This window comes from Eleutherodactylus coqui, chromosome 8 (genome assembly GCF_035609145.1).
Source record: "Eleutherodactylus coqui strain aEleCoq1 chromosome 8, aEleCoq1.hap1, whole genome shotgun sequence".
NCBI classification, from domain to species: Eukaryota; Metazoa; Chordata; class Amphibia; order Anura; family Eleutherodactylidae; genus Eleutherodactylus; species Eleutherodactylus coqui.
The window spans coordinates 109,653,815-109,674,664 of NC_089844.1; the positions used below are offsets into that span (position 1 = coordinate 109,653,815).

Below are 20,850 nucleotides of genomic sequence, written 5' to 3' on the forward strand. Positions count from 1 at the left end.
TCAGATCGAATGACTGGCTTAAGGCCTTTCTACATCGGCCAATGTGTCGTCGAATAGAACGCAAGCCGATCAAAAAATAGCATGCCGATCGGCATCATGTGGCAGAGGATTGGTAGTAGGATGACGATCGATTGTTGATGTGATCGTCCATCTCCGTACAGATAGCATTAGTTGGTTGGCAGCCCATCCCCATTAACACAGGGAAAGGTGCAACTGGTGAGCAAACTTTTTATGTCCACAAAATCGATAAGAGCAGCCAACGAATTTTTATTTGACACTTTCCCACTGTAGCTGGGGCATGCATAGGAGCCTAAGTTACAGGGAAAACATTCCCTGTAGTGACAATAGTCACCGGCAGAGCTGATCAGGGTCTGCTAAGACCCTGTAGCTCTGCTGTGTCAGAGGATCCCGGTGGTCACGTGACTGCCGGCTTCCGTAGTGGAAGAAACACTTCCACTTTTAGGCTGGATTCACATGAACGTATATCAACTCGGTTTTCACGCCAAGCCGATATACGTCATCCTCATCTGCAGTGGGGGGAGGATGGAAGAGCTAGGAGCAGGAACTGAGCTCCCGCCCCCTCTCTGCCTCCTCTCCGCTCCTCTGCACTATTTGCAATGAGGAGAGGTGGGACGGGGAAAATTCGCTGTACTAAGCCCCACCCCCGCCCAGCCTCCTTTCATTGCTAATAGTGCAGAGGGGCAGAGAGGAGGCAGAGAGGGGGCGGGAGCTCAGTTCCTGCTCCTGGCTCTTCCATCCTCTCCCCCCCCCCGCAGATGAGAACGATGTATATCGGCTCGGCGTGAAAACCGAGCCGATATACATTCCTGTGAATCCAGCCGTAAGTATATAGCGCTCATTGAGCACTGTGTATTAAGGAAAGGAGAAGGCAGAAGGGGTTAAAAATCACTGCTGCCTTCTCCTTCAGGTACTCAGCTGTGACTAACAGCTGACAACCCGACTTTCTTCTGATTGATTGCAGAAGCAGGGGCTTTAATCCCCCTGCTGTATTTTTACAATCACCTGGGATTAAGGGTGCATTCAGACGACCGTATATCGGCTGGGTTTTTATGCCCAGCCAATATACGGCGTCTCTCTGCAGTGGGAGGAGGCTGGAAGAGCCGGGAGCAGTGCTCTGAGCTCCCGCCTCCTCTCCGCCCCTCTGCACTATTTGCAATGAAAGTGCTATAACTGTATAATAGCAAATCTATATAAATATTATATGTACAGTGTAGTTATATATGACCCTGGACGTTACTATGGGCAACCAGAATGAAAGCATGTATCGATCTCATTACTGAATGGATCAAAGTGCAATATAGAATAATAGAGCGCTTAATTAGACATGTGACAACTGTCAGGAGTATGGTTATTATTCTATCTATGTTATATTCTGGGTGACGAGCACCGGTGTCTATTATTAGTGTGCTACAAGCCCCAAAATTGATTACATACTAATCAGCAGCTCAACGGCAGAGGCGGCAGCTGCTGAGAATGCCATTTACATGGTAAATCTTTGCATTTATGCTTCGCCAAATAGGTATTCAGAGCATGACGCGTAGATGTGCCGAGGCCCAATCCTTCTCATAGACAGTCACCGATGTGACAGCTCCTGCACAGGAGACGCAGACACGCACAGCTATCAAACCTGGCCGCCATTCTGCCATGGATGTCTCGCATTAGGTATTTGTTCCCTATGATGTCCTAAATAAATAAAATCACACCAAATCAGAAGCAATAGTCCTGGATAGCAGAATAACTTTAAGATAACACTATATGATGTTACTACTCCCACTTAATTACTAGGAAAAGCACATTCAGCAGCGGCAGGGACAATGTTATAGTCATTGATTTCATCAACTGTGAGAAGGAAGGGGGAGGACTTCAAATCATGATATAAGGAAAAAAGAAATGGGTATAATATATATGTAATATAATCAATGGGATGGAAATGTTTTGTATAGAAAATTGATGTTTGAAAGACTTCTCGATATGGTCGTTAGACAATGCTAATTACAAAATGTCCCCCCACTACTGCAGTCCTCAGTGTCATCTCTAATCTGTAGGAAAACCTGGCAGGGAGGCTTTTTTCCCACGAGCGTATATCAGCCGCTGTTTTGGGGGGCTATGGTCGATATACGCTACCATCTATGGCATTAAAGCTTGTGAACAGGCGCACAAATCTAATGTTTGTGCGCCCATTCACACGGCATGGGCCCTGGCGCATATACGTTGAGGGTGACATGCCATTTCTCCTTTCCCCTCGCAGGCTCACCTGTGCTCTCCTCCCCGCTAGCTCTTTGCAATGGGAGGCGGCGGAAGGGGGTGGTGCTTAGTTTCGCCCCCTCCCATTGCAAAGAGCGAGTGGGGAGAAGAGCAGAGGGAGGGAGCTTAGCAGCCAAACTGCTGCTAAACTCCCTCCCACCTCCCTTCTCCAGCCGCTGTCATTGGCTCCCATAGGATCCCATGTAGCGGCCAACGTATTACGGCCCAAAAGATAGTTCCAGGACTATCTTTTGGGCCCCATGTAAAACCCGGCGCTATATTTGACCGGCCACGCCCTTTAACATCACGGGAATACAGCCATGTGATCTGATGCATTGGAAACCAATGCATCAGATCACAGCGTATATTGGCGGACTGTGAAAACGGCGGGCCTATATACGCTCGTGGGAAAGAAGCCTCGGTGTTCAATTTCCCCGAATGGCCACCAGGGGCAAAATGTTGCACTATATAATACCTATTTAAATCAATAGCAGTCAATTTAAATTGGTTTCCCAACAAATAGTACTTATCCCCTAATCACTTGATAGGGGCTAAGTATCTAATCGGTGATGGTCCAACCACTGGGACTCCCACCAAAATAGAGGTCCCAAGTATCCCTGAATTAATAGAGTGGGGATCACTAGTGTGCACTACTGCTCCGTTTATTACCATAGGACTGCTGGAGATAAGAGTACAAAGCTCGTCAATCTCCGGCAGTCCCATCTCCAACATATGTACTTTTAGTAAAGGTCAATAGGCTAATATATTGAGGTCAGCATAATTCAATGTAGTTTTTGATTATTTCTGTACAACAAAGAAGTAGATCATAGAGAAAGAGCATAAAGAATAGAGTTATCTACCTCTCTAAATCCACTAGTGGTTTAATTTAAAATGTACTACCCGTTATAGAAAACTACCATGTCAGAAGAACATTAGAAGTTCTCATGGGTAGGCATTGGGCACTGACTACTCAACAGCTGGCCAGAACAAAGGGGCACTGCTATACTGCAGAGAGTAGTGGTCCTCAAGACACACCATAGACTTGATTTACAGTCCATGTCCCATTTTCACCACTCCCAAATGATGACAGGGGACACAATCCAGAGCTGAAAGGGTGCTGCAAATCCTTTGTTCTACCTATCAGTCACGGTCTCAATGTCTGGACTCCACCAATAAGAATATGATTATCTGCTGGGTCAGAATTTTTCTATAGTTTGAAGTACATGAAAAAAGTTTTAAAAACTACACTATGTCTCCGAAAGTGTCCTGAATGTCCTATGTTGGACTGCGCAGAGAAAGCTCCATAGACAAAAACCATCAATTGAAATGGAACAAGCCAACTTAGTATGTGTCTTCCACGGATTATAGGATGACCTGACCCAGATGGTAAGGTGAAGCAGTCAAGGTAAAATTCAATGAGAATACATGAAATAATTAATTAATTTTATAGATTCTGCATTTATAAACACTGGCGAGGTCGGCAAGTCTAAAAGTGCGTTTATAGTGATATCATAGAATGACTACATCTAAACAACACCACATCAGTCATACTGGGAGGAGAGAAGCTTGTGGTGCCCGGGCTTGCACGTTCGCTGAGCTGACATCACCAACATGAATGGCTGCCAATTCAATAAAGTGTTTGCAGTGTAGTTTGAAAGCAGAACCGTAGTATATGTAATCCCGAACACACTCTCTAAAGGCCCATTTAGACAAAACGATTATCGCCCAAAACAGATATTTTGAGTGATAATCGTTATGTGCATTTACACGGCAAGATGATCGCTCAAAATTCACTCAAACAGCAGTTTGAGTGACAGTTTTGAGCGTTCACTTTGCATACGTGTGTAAATAAAAGCTCACGCTGTATGCAGAAGACACGCGGGACCACTATCTTCTGCATACAGCTGTTGTCTTCTCGGAGTGCTCAGCTGGTCTACAGCTGAGCGTTCTGAGCAGGGTATGCGGAACACAGCTGGAGCGCTGTCTTCTGCATACTCCTGCTGTGTTCATAGAGCACTCAGCTGGTATACAGCTGAGTGCTACGAGTAGGGTATGCAGAACACAGCTGGAGCGCTGTCTTCTGCATACTCCTGCTGTGTTCATAGAGCACTCAGCTGGTATACAGCTGAGTGCTATGAGTAGGGTATGCAGAACACAGCTGGAGCGCTGTCTTCTGCTGTCTTCTTGGAGCGTTCAGCTGGTATCCAGCTAAGCGCTCTGAGCAGGGTATACAGAACACAGCTGGAGCGTTGTCGGAGCCGCTTGTCTACTGTATACAGCTGTTTTCCTCTTGAAGTGCTCAGCTGGTATCCAGCTGAACGCTTCGAGTGGGGTATACTGAACACAGCCGGAGCACTGTCTTCTGCATACTCCTGCTGTGTTCACGGAGCACTCAGCTGTATACAGCTGAGTGCTCCGAGCGGGGTATACAGAAGACAGCTGGACTGCTTGTCTTTTTCATACCTATGGTGTGTTCTCTGAGCGGGATACCAGATGAAACAATAGTATCAGCGGTATTCCGCTGAGAACTCAGCATGCGGTCCTGATAAGAATCATCATTGTCTTTCAGCAAGCTGAAAAACAACAATGAGCGAATCGTTAACGAAAACTTCACGACGTCGGTGCCTTTAGACCCAACGTTTCTCGCTCAAAAGACGGCTTTGAGCAAATTTTGAGTGAGAATCGTTGGGTCTAAATGGGCCTTAAGGCTATATTCCTACAGTCAGGATTTAATACCGATTTACGGTAGATCTGGATTCTGTGCCCAAATCATCAAATTCGCTGACATGCCACATCCTATGAAAGTTAATTGAGGATATTTCATAACGCAATATATATAACGCAAGGCTCACATGCAGCAGCAAAATAATCTGCATGGAATAATGAAATAATTGAATAATCAGAAGCATGCTCAGTATAGGTGCCGATTCTGCACCGAAGACTGAATGACAACGGGGCTAGTACTTGTGCACATCCATAGTTGAAATAGGAGTGGCAGGTTTCTGCCGTGGATTCTTAGAAAAGCACGTAACAAATTTAACGATGGCAAAGCCTGAATGTGTTACCATACCTTAAGGTAACCCATACACATAAGATAGCTGTCGGACACCTACGTCACCCATCGCCCCCATAAACGTGCACGCTTGGCTGTAAATTTAGAAGGGGGTGGAAGCCACTGCTAGAGCAGCTTATCTCCCTGAGAGCAAAAAGTTCGGGCAGTTGGAATGCAACTATCTGATGTTTAGGACCCCCAACATCTGCTGTGAGACTAGTGTCGGGAGACCACCATAAGCATTAGATGATTGGCTAGATCTTTAGGTCAATCAAAGTCTAATGTGTATGGCCAGACTTAGTGATCTGACAGAAAAGGAAGCTGCTGGGAAATCTAGTTACCACACAAATACCTCACCAGGATGAGGGACACAGTTTGTAGAGAAGCTGCACACTACATTAATTGAATTTTGGCTTGCAACTTTATACGCAATTTATTGGTATACTCATGCGGCAGATGAGCGGTCTAGGCACTTCAGACAGTAGTTACCAGGTAGGACTACAACCTCTGCACCAGACAACATACACAGATGTCATAGTTAAAGAATCAAAGCACTAACAACCACTTGTCCGTGAGTGACTGAGTTACATGCTCCGCCCCCGATCACATGATGGTGACGTCATCACAGGTCCTTCATCGAGTGAGTTACATGCTCTGCCCCTGATCACGATGGTGACGTCATCACAGGTCCTTCATCGAGTGAGTTACATGCTCTGCCCCTGATCACATGACTGTGACTTTATCACAGGCCCTTTAATATTTTGACTAACTCTAACCGTTATCACTGCTCCTTCAGTTAGTTACATGTGATGATGTCATTCACTATATTATAAGTGGCGCATTGCGCCATCAGAAACACTGGTACTATCAATAATACTAACAACTAGTAATTCTTAAAGTTGTGACACAGAGCATGGGTAATGCACGCAATGATGTTCCACTGCAGCGATAATAAATAGTGATGTCACAGGACGGGTATAATAAATAATAATATCACTGTACAGTGATGTCACAGTCCACATGGGATGGGGGTGGAGTGACTAAAGTGAAGTAACAGTACAGAAATAATAGTCAGTTAAATCATAACGCAGGGATGATGGATAACGATCATATTTTATCAATACACAGGGGTAATGTACAAAGTGATGTTACAAAACTGGAATAATGAACATGGTAAAAGTTGTAAGAATGGATTTCTGCACAGTGATATCACAGTATGTGAAAATGTGCAGAGTGATGTCACAGAACAGAGCTACAAGATAGTGATGTCACAGCTAATGGTTCTGGACCACATTGATGTCACAGAGCATGGATAATAAATGCATCATAATATAAGAATACGTACACTGATGTCACAGGACAGAAATAATGGGCAGAATCATAATGCAAAGATAATGCACACAATGATGTCACCGTGCAGGGATAATTACTGTAGTCATCTCACAGCACAAGAGTAATAAAGCTAAAAGATATGGCACATAAGCCAGGACAGTACAGGGATAATAAACAGTGATGTCACAGTACAGAGAATCAGCACGGCCATTCCTTTATTTGATAAGACTGACCACTGACAAGAGCCAGCAGCCAAGATCCTTCAGATGAGCACAAGACATGGTAGCCGTTATAAGCAGGCACACTCAGGCCAGTGCTTAGGGCGGCAGGACTTTAAGAGGCGGTCTACTTAGGGCCTGTTTAGATGAGCTGATTTCTCATTTGAACGAGTGAACGATGTCTGAGTTCGCTCGGGCAACCTGTTTATACAGACCGATACATCACTGGCTCATTCAGTCTTTCACATTCACTGTAGAAGTGAATGACAAAGACTGAACGATCATATATATATATATATTTAACAGTAAGTGAATGAGCCAACAATGATTCTTATGCTACATTTATTATTCCGCGCTGATCATTGGCTGATTTTAGACTGAACAATAATCGTTCACTTTTGCTTGAAAAATTTTTTGAACAATAATTGTTCCGTGTGAAGAAGCCTTTAGAAATGCAATTTTAAAATTTAGAGCCAAATTACTTAAAAAAATTGGGTACCAACTCTCCTCAGCCCTGGCAATCCAGCGCTGCAGCCCCGTGACAGTAATTGTTTAAGTGATTTGGCTCTAAATTTAAAAAAAAAACATTTCTAAAGGTCTTTTACACAACTGTTAAGGCCTCCTTCCCACGAACGGATTTCCGCAGCGTAATTCATGGCAAAAATCCGCTGCGTTGCCCGCAGCTATTAGGATCTATTGAACCTAATAGCTCAGGGCACACGGTGCGGAATTCCACCGTGGAATTCCGCACCGTGAAATCTCCCGTCCTCACCCGCGGCATGCTCTATTTGCCGCGGGTTTACGCGTGGACGGCTTCCATTGCAGTCAATGGAAGCCGTCCGTTCACGCTATCTTCCGCTGTAGCACAGCGGAAGATAGCGTGAAAACGCTTCCCCGCCTACCGCGTCATATGACACGCCGGGCGCGTCACGTGATGCGGCGGGCGGGGAAGCGTCATGCTGAAGCGAGGGCGCCGGATCCGCTGGTAAGTATGGGGTCTCTGGGGGGGCGCCGTGACGGGCTTCGCCGCGGAATATTCCGCGGCGGAGCCCGTCACGGCCGTGTGCAGCCAGCCCTAAACTGAACGGTGAGCTCATCATCCATCGTTTATGCAGCATAAAAGATAAGCGATATAGCTCAGTTTAAACAGCGGACGTTCAGTAGTGAACGGCCGCTGTGTTATCTCAATAGAGGGGGGGCGAGAGGAGAGAAATCTCCTGCACTGGCCGCTTCGTGAGTGAGACAGCTCTGCTAGCTTAAAGGGGCAGCCACTAATCTAATTATTAACTTTAAAAAATAACAAACAGAAAGCAACTTTCTATAATCTTAGTGGAGGGGCGGGCGAGGATGGCTGCTTGCTTATTGATTAACATATTAGCTATAGAGATGTCGGTCACCTTCCTAAATAGCAATACCTTGACCAAATGCTGAGTGGGATCGCTGGGGCAGCTACATGCAGCCCACAGTAAGCCGGCTGCTCAGCGGCTCATTGGGCTGGTGAGATGTGATATAACAGTCCAGCCATCCCGCTCTGCATTTAAGTCAAAGTACTGATGTGCTGATTAGTGAGACATCACAGCTATGGACCTTCCTGATCAACAGATCAGTAGATTACCGAATTGCAGTGGAGGACCTCAGTACTGCAGCCAGGGCTTGGAGACAAATGTCTGCATCCTCTTCTGGCTGTGTCACTGAGTGCTTCACAGAGAAGCTAGCAAGCACGAGAGCACTCTGTACTTAGGGTGAGTTACGATCCGTCCAGGGAGTGAATTAATTTTGTGTTTTTTTAGGTGATGGGCCTGAATTCATTTTGAGAGTCTAAATTAAATCTTTGGTCTAGATCTGAGGTCCAAATTATTTTGGGGTTTTGAGCCTGGGGGTTTGGATGGTTCTTGTCTAGTGTACATAGGGGTCTTTATTTGAATGGTTTGTACTGTATATATAACGACAAAATCAAAATCATCACTAGTCTAGTCAATGTTGCCTTAGGGAGCAGAAATACCATTCGTGTTCCTTTACTGTATAACCTTATCTGAAATTGATTAATCATTAAATGTTGCACAATGGGCAAGTCCAAACGAGGAGCAGAAGAGTCTGGAAGTGATGTCATGCACGAAGGAAGGAAATTGATAATCAAGAAACATAGATAGCATTAGACCTGATTGATCATCAAGGGAAAACTTGCAACTAGATTTTCCCCTCACATTACAGTTCCATTAACATAATGGAATTTCAGTTGACCAAGTTTCCGATATATGGAAATCCTCAAACTCATCTTGGCATGTCTGATGAATAATGAGGGTCTTAGCCTAAAGTTCACCCATTCATCATGACCATCTTCTACCAAGACTCAATGACAAATCAGAAGACGGTCCATGCCTGCAGTTGATTGGCAATGGCTTACAAAAAGCTGCGGAAAAATTACAGATGGACATTATATGGCCATAGAACCCTATGATTATCTAAACTTGGTTCAGTTGACTACTGAGGGAGTGCAGATGTTGCGATTAAAATTTCAGAATGGTCATACACTTGATTTCTGAATCCCTTAAGTTGCCCGGACATACTAAAGTTGATGGATGATTTCAAGCAAAGCAATTGTTTTAGCTAACTGATGACAGCCCATCATCACCTGGAAAGAAGATGGTCACATTGGAAATTTTTGCTTATAGTCGGACAAAAGACTCTGCTAATAAACAATATTTCATTGAAGGAACATTCCCAGAAAGATTGTTCATCTTTCAACAGGCGGCTCTGAACATATAGCGCCAGCTTCAACGGCCGTATTGGCCAATATAGACTAAACTGTGTATGGCTGTGTCTGCAAACAACGATCCATCAGGTAATTGTTCGTTCAACCATTAATCTACTTCTATCTAATGATAATTTGAGGTGCCTAGAAATGCTCCAAAAACCGGGTTTATTTAAAAAACTGCACATTTTCCTACTTTGTCCTCTATCTGCTCTCCATATGTTACCTACAATATGCCATCATTTTAATACATGTTAAACAATGTCAGAGAACCCCCTAAAGTTGTGCAATTTGTTCACCATCTGTCTAGTGAACTATTGATATGAACCCTGGATTATTTTTTTTTGTATTATTTATGGGATTATTTTTACTGCTTCAGTATAAAATCTTGTTTGCATTAAAAGAAATATGGTTATTAGAGGCCGCAAATCAGAATTCTAGATCTGGGATATGTATTCATGTACGACTGAAGGTCTCCAAAACAATGCATTTCAACAAACATTGATGTGAGGTATGGAAGCTGTTAACAAGGGTTTTCCATCTTTCTTGAGAAGGTTTTAAACCCAAAAATAGCAATGAAGACAGCCGGTAAATATGGGGTCCCCTGGCCTCCACAACATGCAGTTGCTGCCATGGAATAAGTGGCCTGTGTGCGGCGTTACGGATTTATTAATAACGTTCACATACTGGCCAACTCCAAATGTGTTTGCCATAATCATTTTCATAATGTTGTTCTCTGAGGTTCTGGCTAAGTAAAAGGTTCTGCTTGGAAATAAATCAGCATTAATTACAAGTAGTTCAAAGAATCCAGAACGACGAGGTCTCCAGTGAAAATAGTTATGGATTTGAGAGTGAAGAGATTCCCCAAAGATTGAATAAATAACTCCAAACTGTTCTCGATAACCACGTGAAGCGATCCATCACATATGTTCTACCAATAGCCAAGGAAATAAAAAAACCTCATCTAAGGAACAAAGCCTATGGGTACGAAGACCAGGCCTACCGGCCAACACTTCTAGCACAGTATCGTATGGGGTTTTGTCACTTCTGCTGGACCCTCCAAACAGATGTTTCCTCGTCTCACAAGAAACGTGTCTGGGAACAATCAGTCTTGAGGACTTAACACATGTAAGCCACCAAATGATGGGAATCCTTGTAGCTAGCCTGACCTTGTCCTAGGTTCCCAGATAAAGAAAAGACTGGACGATTTTCCCAGCCAACGTTGTGTAGACTTGAGAGCCTACTTCGAATGATCTCACTAAAAGTGACCCTAGAGTATTTCACAATTGTTATCTCTGGTTGCTGGATGTAGCTATTTGGTAATGACAAATGTTATGCAGTGAACGTAGTCTTTGCCTGAAAAGCAACAACTATGTGCACATGTTCACTCAGCGCAGTCTATCACCTATAGCCTAAATAAACTATGCAGTAATGTACAGTAAGTGCAGCCCACATCACTGGCCATCCATAGAAAGTTGTGTTACTCTTTGTAAAAGGTCCATTCAATTTACAGTTTTGCAATAAACTGTTTGAAACCCTTCAAGTCTACAATATGTATATTTAAGTCAGTAGCTTGATAGCTGATTGCATTTGACTGCAGCTCTCTGGACCAGGCTGTCATGACCATAAGCTGATCTTAATAATGTGACAAAGAAGTGAAATAATTATATGTTTATTAGTAGAATGGCAAAAATGGTTCCAAACGTAAGTAACGGGTTCCCAAAATTAAGACATCATTTTTCTCCTTCCTATAAAAAGATAAATCATAAAATAATAGTAAAATAACTAATCAATCATTGAGCCTTGTGGCTGGCTGCAGCAGCCTGTGACATCCTGCACACAGGCTGCTGCAGCCGGTAGACACTGTGTCAAAAGGAAGATCCGGAGCTGTATTGTTGGTTACAGCAGGGGGCCAGGAGAGGTGAACATATGATCTATTACTTTTACATAAGTGCAGCTTATTTCAAAAAAAAAAAAAATTCATATAGCAAACTGGCAAAACCAGTCACAAAATGACATGCACATATCTGGTATTTTTAGGCTACCTTCACATGAGCAAGCGCTATATCGGGCTGAGAAACCCAGCCCAATATCGCGCTTGTCAATGTGTGTTTTACCCTCGGATGAGAGGCATTTTTCATGCAAAAACGCCTCGCAACACTTCTGTGGAATTCTGATCCTCTGGCGCATGTTTCACACGCGTCGGACGATCTGCAAGTGTTTCCCAATGATTTCACTGAGAAAATTCACATCACAGTGTCAAGCATGTGATGTGTTTGACTGTACCATTGAAAACAATGGGCGATCCACTCCAAGTGACACAAAAAAATAGGACAAGGAGGGATTTTTTTTACCTCTCAGCATCACTGTGAAGGAAAAAAAAAAAAAAACCGCTCATGTGTATGACTTCATTAAAAAGAACGGAGCTCCTATTCACACAAGTTTTGTGCGTCTCTCAATGCACAAACCTCTCGTGTGAATGTAGCCTTACATTTAGGGGATTAGAGGATTATTTGACGTGTTATATTTAATTGGTTATACATTGCTACAATCGAGTACAAGGGCTAAAAAAATGCATTTTTTCCAATTTTATTTAAATTTTCTCTATGTAATGTAAAATTGATAAGATGATTTCATTTTGACCCCATAAGATGGACCTGAGCACCTTGCAAAAAATAAAAACATACTGGTAAGCTTTAAAAAAAAAATTAAAAAAAAATCTACTTTAGGCCTTATGCACACGGCCGTGATGGGACCATCACGGCACCCCCGCAAAGACCTCATACTCGCCTCTGGATCCGCTGCCCAAAGTCCCACATGACGCTCCGGCGCACATGCACAGTACAGCGCATGACCCGCCGGCAGCGTCATATGTCACTGCCGGAAGGGGGTGCGGCGCATATTCACGCTATACTTTCGCTGTGCTACAGCGGAAGTATAGCGTGACGGGCTGCTGCCATTGACTACAATAGAAGCTGTCCGCGCGTATACCGGCAGCAAATAGGACATGCTGCAGAATTCCGCAGCATGAACATTGAGCTATTAGGTCCCCGCTGACCGCTACGGAGCACTCTGTCCTCTTGTTACTTTTACTGTGCAATAGTAGCAAAACATAAAAACTATGAACATTTTGTATCCTCATTAGTGTAATAACCCAGTGAGTAAGGAAGACGCTTCATTTCATACTGCACAGTGAATGCCATTAAAGTGAAACCCATAAAACAATAAAGGAATTGCAATTTTTTGGAGGCCAAAAAAACCCAATTTCTTAGGGAAAAAAGTGCTTCATTAGAAAAATGTATATAACATACTATACCTTTCTTTCTTCCCTACGTGAGCTTAATTTATTTCTTAAAGTGATATTCCCATCATGGGAATTCGAGGCATATCCACATGATATGCCATAAATACCTGAGAGATACAGATACCCCCTCTGGGACCAAACCCCACGTCAACCAGGATCGGAGAGGTGATGGATTTTATGGAAACAACCAAGAAACTCTACTACAATGTTTCTGTAATTACCATAGAAGTGAATGGGCGTTGTGTAAAGAGCACAGCACAGGGTACACGACCCGTAAAACCCGGCCACCTCCCCAAGCCTGGATGCCACGGTGAGTGAAGAGTGGAAACGAGGCGGGTCACAAGCCCAGACTGAAATCCCTCTATCAATGGGTAAACCAAAAAAAATGTTATACAAATTAGTATCTGTACTCCCAATCCAATTTTGTTCCACATTTGTAGTGTAATGTACACGCGTCTGCACGTCGTTGCTTCACTTTGTTACACGTGGTATGCTCTGCTTCTATAAAACCAACGTCTCCGAGGAAGGTTAATGCTGTTAAGATGCTCCCAGACCAGAACTCTACCTGAATGATAGGGAGCATGTGTAATAGTTTAATAGCCTGGCCATTAGTGAAAATCTCCAAATTCTCACCTCCGCGTCCCATCGGGATAGAGCCGGGAACATCTGGATTGTGTTGTCCCTGTCCCTGACTAATAACCGGCATTGCAACATACCCGCTCAAGCTGGAAGGACTTAGAAATTCTTCCCTGGAAATCTATTAAGGAAATATGTGACTTCAGAATACCTGTCACTGCCTGTTGCTGATTTATTAGGGAAGATTAAAAGTTACTGACTCAGAACTTTCCGAAACAAATCCATACACTCAGAGAGAAAGAACTGTAATATCGCACAAAATATTGCGCATAGCGGAAGGAACAACTTGTGCAGACCTGTTTCTTCTGAACAAGGTGGTAGTTATATGAAATAATGACAAACTATGAATTTCACCAGATCCATATTTTTAGCTACAAATGGATTTGTGGAACAAAAAGATCCTTAAATTGTTCATCTGTGACCATCACAAAGCGAAGACTCTTTACATGTCCGTTTAGTCTGGTGTGAGTGATCAGATCAGCGTGACTCTGCTTACTTACACCCTGTTCTATTTTGGATAGAAGGCTATCCAGGGTTGTCTAGATTGTTATAATTTTCCTTTGGACAATTTAGTCAAAAATTATCGACCACCAAAATTTTTATTTACAAATTGGAAAAGCAAAAATGAATACTAAAGGCTATATGTGATATTGGAGGTCACAACAGTACCTGTACACTGTGAAAGCCTCAGAACGATCCCTAATGGGCTGCAAGATGCCCTGAACTACCATCAAGGCCAGAGGCACTGCTGTTTTTTTTTTTTTTTTTCCAGCGAGAAAGGGTGGGAGAGGGGGGGGGGGGGTTCTCTCTGTATCTTTAACAAAGAGGCAGGACTGACGCTTGCTAGTGGCATCAACGGCAGTCCATTAGGGATCGTCCTGAGGCGTTTGTTGAAGCTACAAAGCTACGAATACCCCCTTAGCCCCATGTTACTTTAGGTCCCCTATCGGGGAACCCATCTGTGCAATCTGGCACGCTATGGGATGGATACTGTATAGGAGGGTGACGTCATTTATTCGTCACCAGTTCTGTATTCTCTTACACACGACTTTTCCTCTCAATTTACAATACATATTCGATTGATATTTAATTCAGTCTGTCACCCTCATCTAGGCTCCCGTATCTCCTGAAGATCTGCCATATTGGCGAAGAAACGCGTAGAGCTAGAGAAGCCGCAACTAGTTGGCAGAGTTAGCAATTGAAACTATGAGCGAGAGGAGCTGCAACAAGTTGGCAGTGCTAGTAATTGAAATGATCCGAACCATTGAGTGGACAGTACTATATTCTTAGTGTCTCCATAGTAGACACCTTGAGTCTATCAGGGTTCTCCGCTCTCTATCTGAGCAGAGACTTGTCGCTCTTCCCTTTATGTGTGTCTGAGTTTTTTCGTTTTTTGTCTGTCTTGTCGCTGGAGCTTTGCGGTTTCCCTTACGTTTGGATACCCCACCCCAGCTGTCTAGTCCTAGTGTGGATGTTTTTAGTAGGTTCTAATGAAGAGTATTAATAGTGATCTTTTAACAAGTCTAATCTGTGAAGGGTTTGCATTGAGCCTGCAGCAATTCTGCCACTATTAGGAGCCGCCCAGTGGTCCTACAACCATGTGAGCGCCATCCCAGGACCAGAAGAGCATGAACAGCAATCAGTGAGTCAGCAACTCCACATCTGCTTCTCGATTTGTCTCCATTGGTGCCAGGGCTCAGTCTAATCTGTAGGCATCATGTTCTCTCATGGTCAGAGCTGGCATGTAAGAGTGTAGCATTTCTTGGATGTGGCACTGATGCATTCAATGCCCCCTACAAGTGTATGGTAAAATCCCTTGTCATGATTTTAGGAACATGGCTGTGGCTGGCACATAATAAATGTAATGTACATGGTATGACATGTATATGATTACTGATCCAGGACCCCACATTCCTGTCTTTGTTAATCAAAAAGTCATCTCAATTTTCTCGTAGCACCACCACTAATTATACCATAAATCCTCTCCAACAGAGCCCCTCTATGAGGAGACCATCGCCTTAGGACCACCATTCCTGTGACACATTTTCAGTTGCACCATATATTATTATTATACATGCTGGCTATCCTCTTTTAGATAGAAGATCACCCATTTTTCAATACAATTTTGGGCCATTTCAAATACGTTTACAGTTGTATATATTTGGGGCAGAAATACTGTAATTAGGATTGTAATCAGGGTGAGCCTAAAAATAGTCCTTGATTTACAATCTGTTTTTGTGCTCACCCTATATGTTTGACCTACATAAGCAGTTATTTACATTCTTCTATTCTACCAAGTAGTGAACTTGGGTTCCTAGACGAGAGGAAAATGTTCATCAGATGCTCCACATACACAATGTGCACGGGTCTGTCTTGGAGCAATGCAGTAACATAGAAAGTAAGGCTAATCTATAAATCATGTGTAGTACAAGGTTATGTGGCGTATTTACAGGATTGATAATTGTTATGTCACTTGTATTATTTTGGCATTTGAATCTTATATATTGTATGAAGTTTCATGCACATGAACGTTGCCACGATACTGGTGTACCTTGACAGCTGTCACACCCTTAGCTTCCGGTGGCGTCAAGATACACCAGTACCCGTTGCCACTACTGTGCTATAGGAAATGTTGGGTTCTACAGGGTTCTCAATACAATGGATGGGATAGGATTACAATAAAGGGCTACAATAACACCTCTATAGGTGCCACTGATGTCTGTAAAGGCCCCTGAATGCTTTACAATCATGTATCCTTACTGAATTCACTTTGGGCGGGATGATGGCATTGGCGGTCAATCCATAATATAGTGTAAATGCTGCGACTAGCTCACAGCATTAAAGTGGTTGTCCTACAAAATTAAAGTTGGGGATATTAAGGGGATAATTAGCTGATCATTGGAGGTTCACGGACGAGTGATGATTGAGAAAACAGGAGTTCGGAGTGTCTAACCCCTTAATGACATGGCCTATTTTGGCGTTGAGGACCAAGCGATTTTTTGGTATTTTTTAGAGATGAGCGAGCGTACTCGGAAAAGCACTACTCGCTCGAGTAATTTGCTTTATCCGAGTATCGCTATGCTCGTCCCTGAAGATTCGGGTGCCGCTGCGGCTGACAGGTGAGTCGCAGGGGAGGGCGGGCGGGAGAGAGGGCGGGAGAGAGGGAGAGAAAGATCTTACCTCTCCCCTGCAGCTCCCCGCTCCGTGCCGGCACCCGAATCTTCAGGGACGAGCACAGCGATACTCGGATAAAGCAAATTACTCGAGCGAGTAGTGCTTTTCCGAGTACGCTCGCTCATCTCTAGTATTTTTCCATCTCCATTTTTCAAAAGCCATAACTTTTTTATTTTTCCGTGGACGCGGCCGTATAAGGACTTGTTTTTTGCGTGGCGATCTGTAGTTTTTAACGGTGCCACTTTTGGGTACATAGACTATATCGTAAAATTTTTTAATTTTTTTTATTATGATAACAGGGAGAGAAAACGCATCAATTCTGCCATAGATTTCTTTTTCTTTTTTTTACAGCGTTAATCATGCAGCATAAATGACACACTAAATTTTTTCTGCGGGTCGGTACGGTAACAACGATACCAAAATTGTTATATTTTTTTTTTAGGTTTTTACACTTTTTTGCAATAAAACCCCCTTTTTTTTGGAAATCTTTTTTTTTTCTCTATAGCTGCATTCAAAGTCCTGTAACTTTTTTATTTTTCTATGTACGGAGCTCTATGAGGGCTTATTTTTTGCGAGACGAGCTGTAGTTTTTATTGGTACCATTTTGGGGAATGCACGGCTTTTTTGATCACTTTTATTGCATTTTTTGTGAGGCAAAATGCTAAAAATTAGCATTTTGCCTCTGTTTTTTAGCGTTTCTTTTTAACGCTTTTTGTCGTACAAAATAAAAAGCATGTTCAACTTTTTGTACACGTCGTTATGGACGCCTCAATACACAATATGTGGGGTTTAATTTTTTCCCCCTTTTTTTATGCTAATATTAGAAAAAGCATTTAAAAAGGTTTTTTTTTTTATATATATATATTTTTTTTACATTTTTCTTTTTTTTACACTTTTCTTTTCTTTACACAATTTGAGTCCCTCTGAGGGACTTGCAGCACTATGCCTATGATCGCTGTCATAAGGCATGACAGAGCTACTGCTCTGCCATGCCTTATCGCTTGTACAGCGATTATAGGCACAGGCAATACAGGATGCCAGTGTCTGGCGTCCTGTTCCTATGGTGACAAGCCGGGCTCTCACGATGACATCGCGAGAGCCGGCCGGAGACACAGAGGGAGCGCGATCCCTCTGTGAACTCTTTCCCTGCTGCGATCTACTTACAGTAGATCGCGGCAGGGAAGGGGTTAACAGCGGGGGGCGCATCTCCGATGTCCCCCCGCTGTTGCAGCGGGACGCCGGCTGTGACTGACAGCCGGCTCCCGCTGCGGGATAGCGCGGGATCTTATGTGATCCCGCGCTATCCCCAGGACGTACCGGTACGTCCTTTTGCGGGAAGTACCAGGCTCCCAGGACGTACCGGTACGTCCTGGAGCGGGAAGGGGCTAAGAATGAATGCAACATTGGTGTGCATGTGCACTACCGCTTAATTCCTTTCAAAGGGACTGCAGGAGATAGTCAAGCACTTGTACTCCGCCATCTCTGCTGGTCCCACTGAAATGAAGATTGGCTGTGAAGCAATCAATTTTCAGTAGTAGAAAAACCCCTTTAATGTCTTTTGCTTTGCCCAGAGCAGCAGACTCCCCACTACAGCGTCCAAATGCCCTTTAAATTGTGAAATCTGTGCTATTCTAACCAGAGTCATCAAGACGTGCTCTCAGGGACTACATTTCTTCCCCGCGACTCCTCCACACTGTGAGAACATCCTGTGCTTATTCCAATTAACTAGGAATCATTCTATTGTGGGGAATCACTTTTAAGAGTGAGCAAAGCGGTCTTCTGTGTTTGCCTTTACATACCAACTATATGGTTCGAGAGACCCAGTTATATCACATCAGAAATAATCTGGGGTAGTGTTGGCTTCGGCGGATGCGCTGACACATGGCACGGACTTTGAATTCATATAGTTTTCCAACACAAATACACTAATTTACTCAGAATGTTGAATGTTAATGGTTTCAAAGTTTTATATAAAACTAATCATTTGGTCAAAGATTGATATCAGAAAAACAAATATATGGACCTAACATGCCAAGATACAAGTCTGTATCCAGTTAGCAGTGTACATCCCAGGTACAGTATGTATGGAACATAGAATCTCTGGAAACAGTTTTCAAAGTAATTAAACCTTAACATTGTGTACTAACTTGAAACAGATGAAGAAAAAAAAAAATACCCATAAGTCCTTTTTTTTGTTCTTTTTATCTTGAGAGCTTTCAATACAGAAGGCGTCAATGGACTTTATAGCACATGTGACAATCAAAGGTTAGTAAAAGGTACATTTAGGCATAACGGTTATCGTTCAAACAAGCGAAAGTGAACGAATCATTCGGTTTAAACGCGAGCAAATGATGGAACGATGTACAAAACTTTCTTTTTGTTCATCATTCAGTTTCAGCCGGCATAAAATCCATTGTTGGCTCGTTCACTTATCGTTGCGTTTCAGCGCTCCCCCTCCTAGGAATGTAAAACACTGAACGAGAAGTGATCGAATCTCAATGATGATCTGCCTGTCTGGATCCATTCTCGATTCATAGAAGGAGGACATGACAGCATCCAAGGTACTAAATTACAGTGTCTTTCTACCTCCAAGGACATAATAGCAGCAACGTTTTGACTAAATGCTTGATGAAGAACTTCTGGTCAAAACCTTCCTGCTATTACGTCCTTGGGGGAATAAAGACTTTTAAACTTTGCACCTTGAATGCTGTCATGTCTTCCTTCTATTGTTCTAAAAATGTCACCCAAATGAGAAGAGTGGGGGCGATAAAACAAGCAATGTTGTCAGTAATTGCTATGTTGGGAATACACATGAGCGATTTTTCTCTTTGACCGACAGTCCAAGATGGAAAACTCAGCATGTCCCATTTTTCTGCAATTTTGCTGCAAGAATTGCCTGTTATTTTCTACGGGAGCATGAAAAAAAATGTAATGCACTTGTAAGCCATGTCATTTGCATGCAAGTGTAAAGTGTTTTTCAAGAACTTTACTATTAGAACCATATGCATTTTATTCAGGTTGAAAATAAGACATATGTCCATCCAGTTCAGCCTATTACACCCCCCTCCCCCAATGTTGATCCAGAGGAAGGCAAAAAGCACCAATAAGGTAGAAGCCAATTTCCCTCATTTAAGGAAAAAAACTCCTTCCCAACTCCAATCTGGCAATGGGAATAATCTCGGATTAACAACCCTTCTGAAGTAATCAGTGACAACATGTGATATTGTAACGCTGAAGAAAGATGTCCAGGCCCCTTCTGAACTCTTCTAGTGAGTTCGCCATCACAACATCCTCAGGCAGAGAGTTCCATAGTCTCACTGTTCTTACAGTAAAGAACCCCCTTCTATGTCGGTAGAGAAACCTTCTTTCCACTAGACATAGAGGGTCTCGTCTTAAGAAAAGCAATGCTTCTATGTACAATGTTTGCCCTCCATGGGAAAGCTATACAATCTACAGTATATCAAATGATATCCTCAGATAGACACCTGGACAGATAGGCTTTGCAATGAAAGCTGATCAAGATTAGCGGTAGACTACCTGGTCTTTCACACAAGCCAATTCAGACTCTATGGGGGACTAATGTTACCCCAATCCACAGTTTCATTATTGCCCCCCCCCCCCCCCCCTGTGATAGACATGAACGCTGTGTCTGCTATGTCTGAGACGGTTAAAAATTGTGTATGCAAGACCAAGAGATAAATTCTGTGAGGGTTAATGTGTCAGAAGGGCGGACTCGGCTGTTTAAGTCTGAGGGAACACGCCAGTGACACGTGCTCCTAGGTAAAACTAGTGTGAGGTTAGGAAGATTTATGATACGTATACTTACCTTTATGATTGAGCATGTTATGTTCTCATATGTGGAAAGGTATAGCCGTGCTTTGTGACGGCTGATTTCTCCAGAATATTATTGAGGTTTTGGTCATTGAAAATAATCGTCAGTCTCTGTGTATAGCTAAATGTCCTGTCTAGATCGTGTACAAGGAGTGCTCTTGGGGATTACTACTATACGGTGGGCTGTTATAAAGGTAGATGAGATATATATATACCCTAAGCCGTTGTGGGTATTCTCCAGTAATCCCGTCTGTCTGGTACTATAGAAAGAATGTGCAGTGTTTAT

General features: G+C 43.1%; 1 protein-coding gene across 2 annotated transcripts in view; it reads right to left on the reverse strand.

Moving 5' to 3' along the window:
• Window positions 1-20,850, reverse strand: part of MRTFB (myocardin related transcription factor B) — a 263,949-nt gene that overhangs the window by 108,880 nt on the left and 134,219 nt on the right. The gene's annotated exons all lie outside the window — the stretch shown is intronic.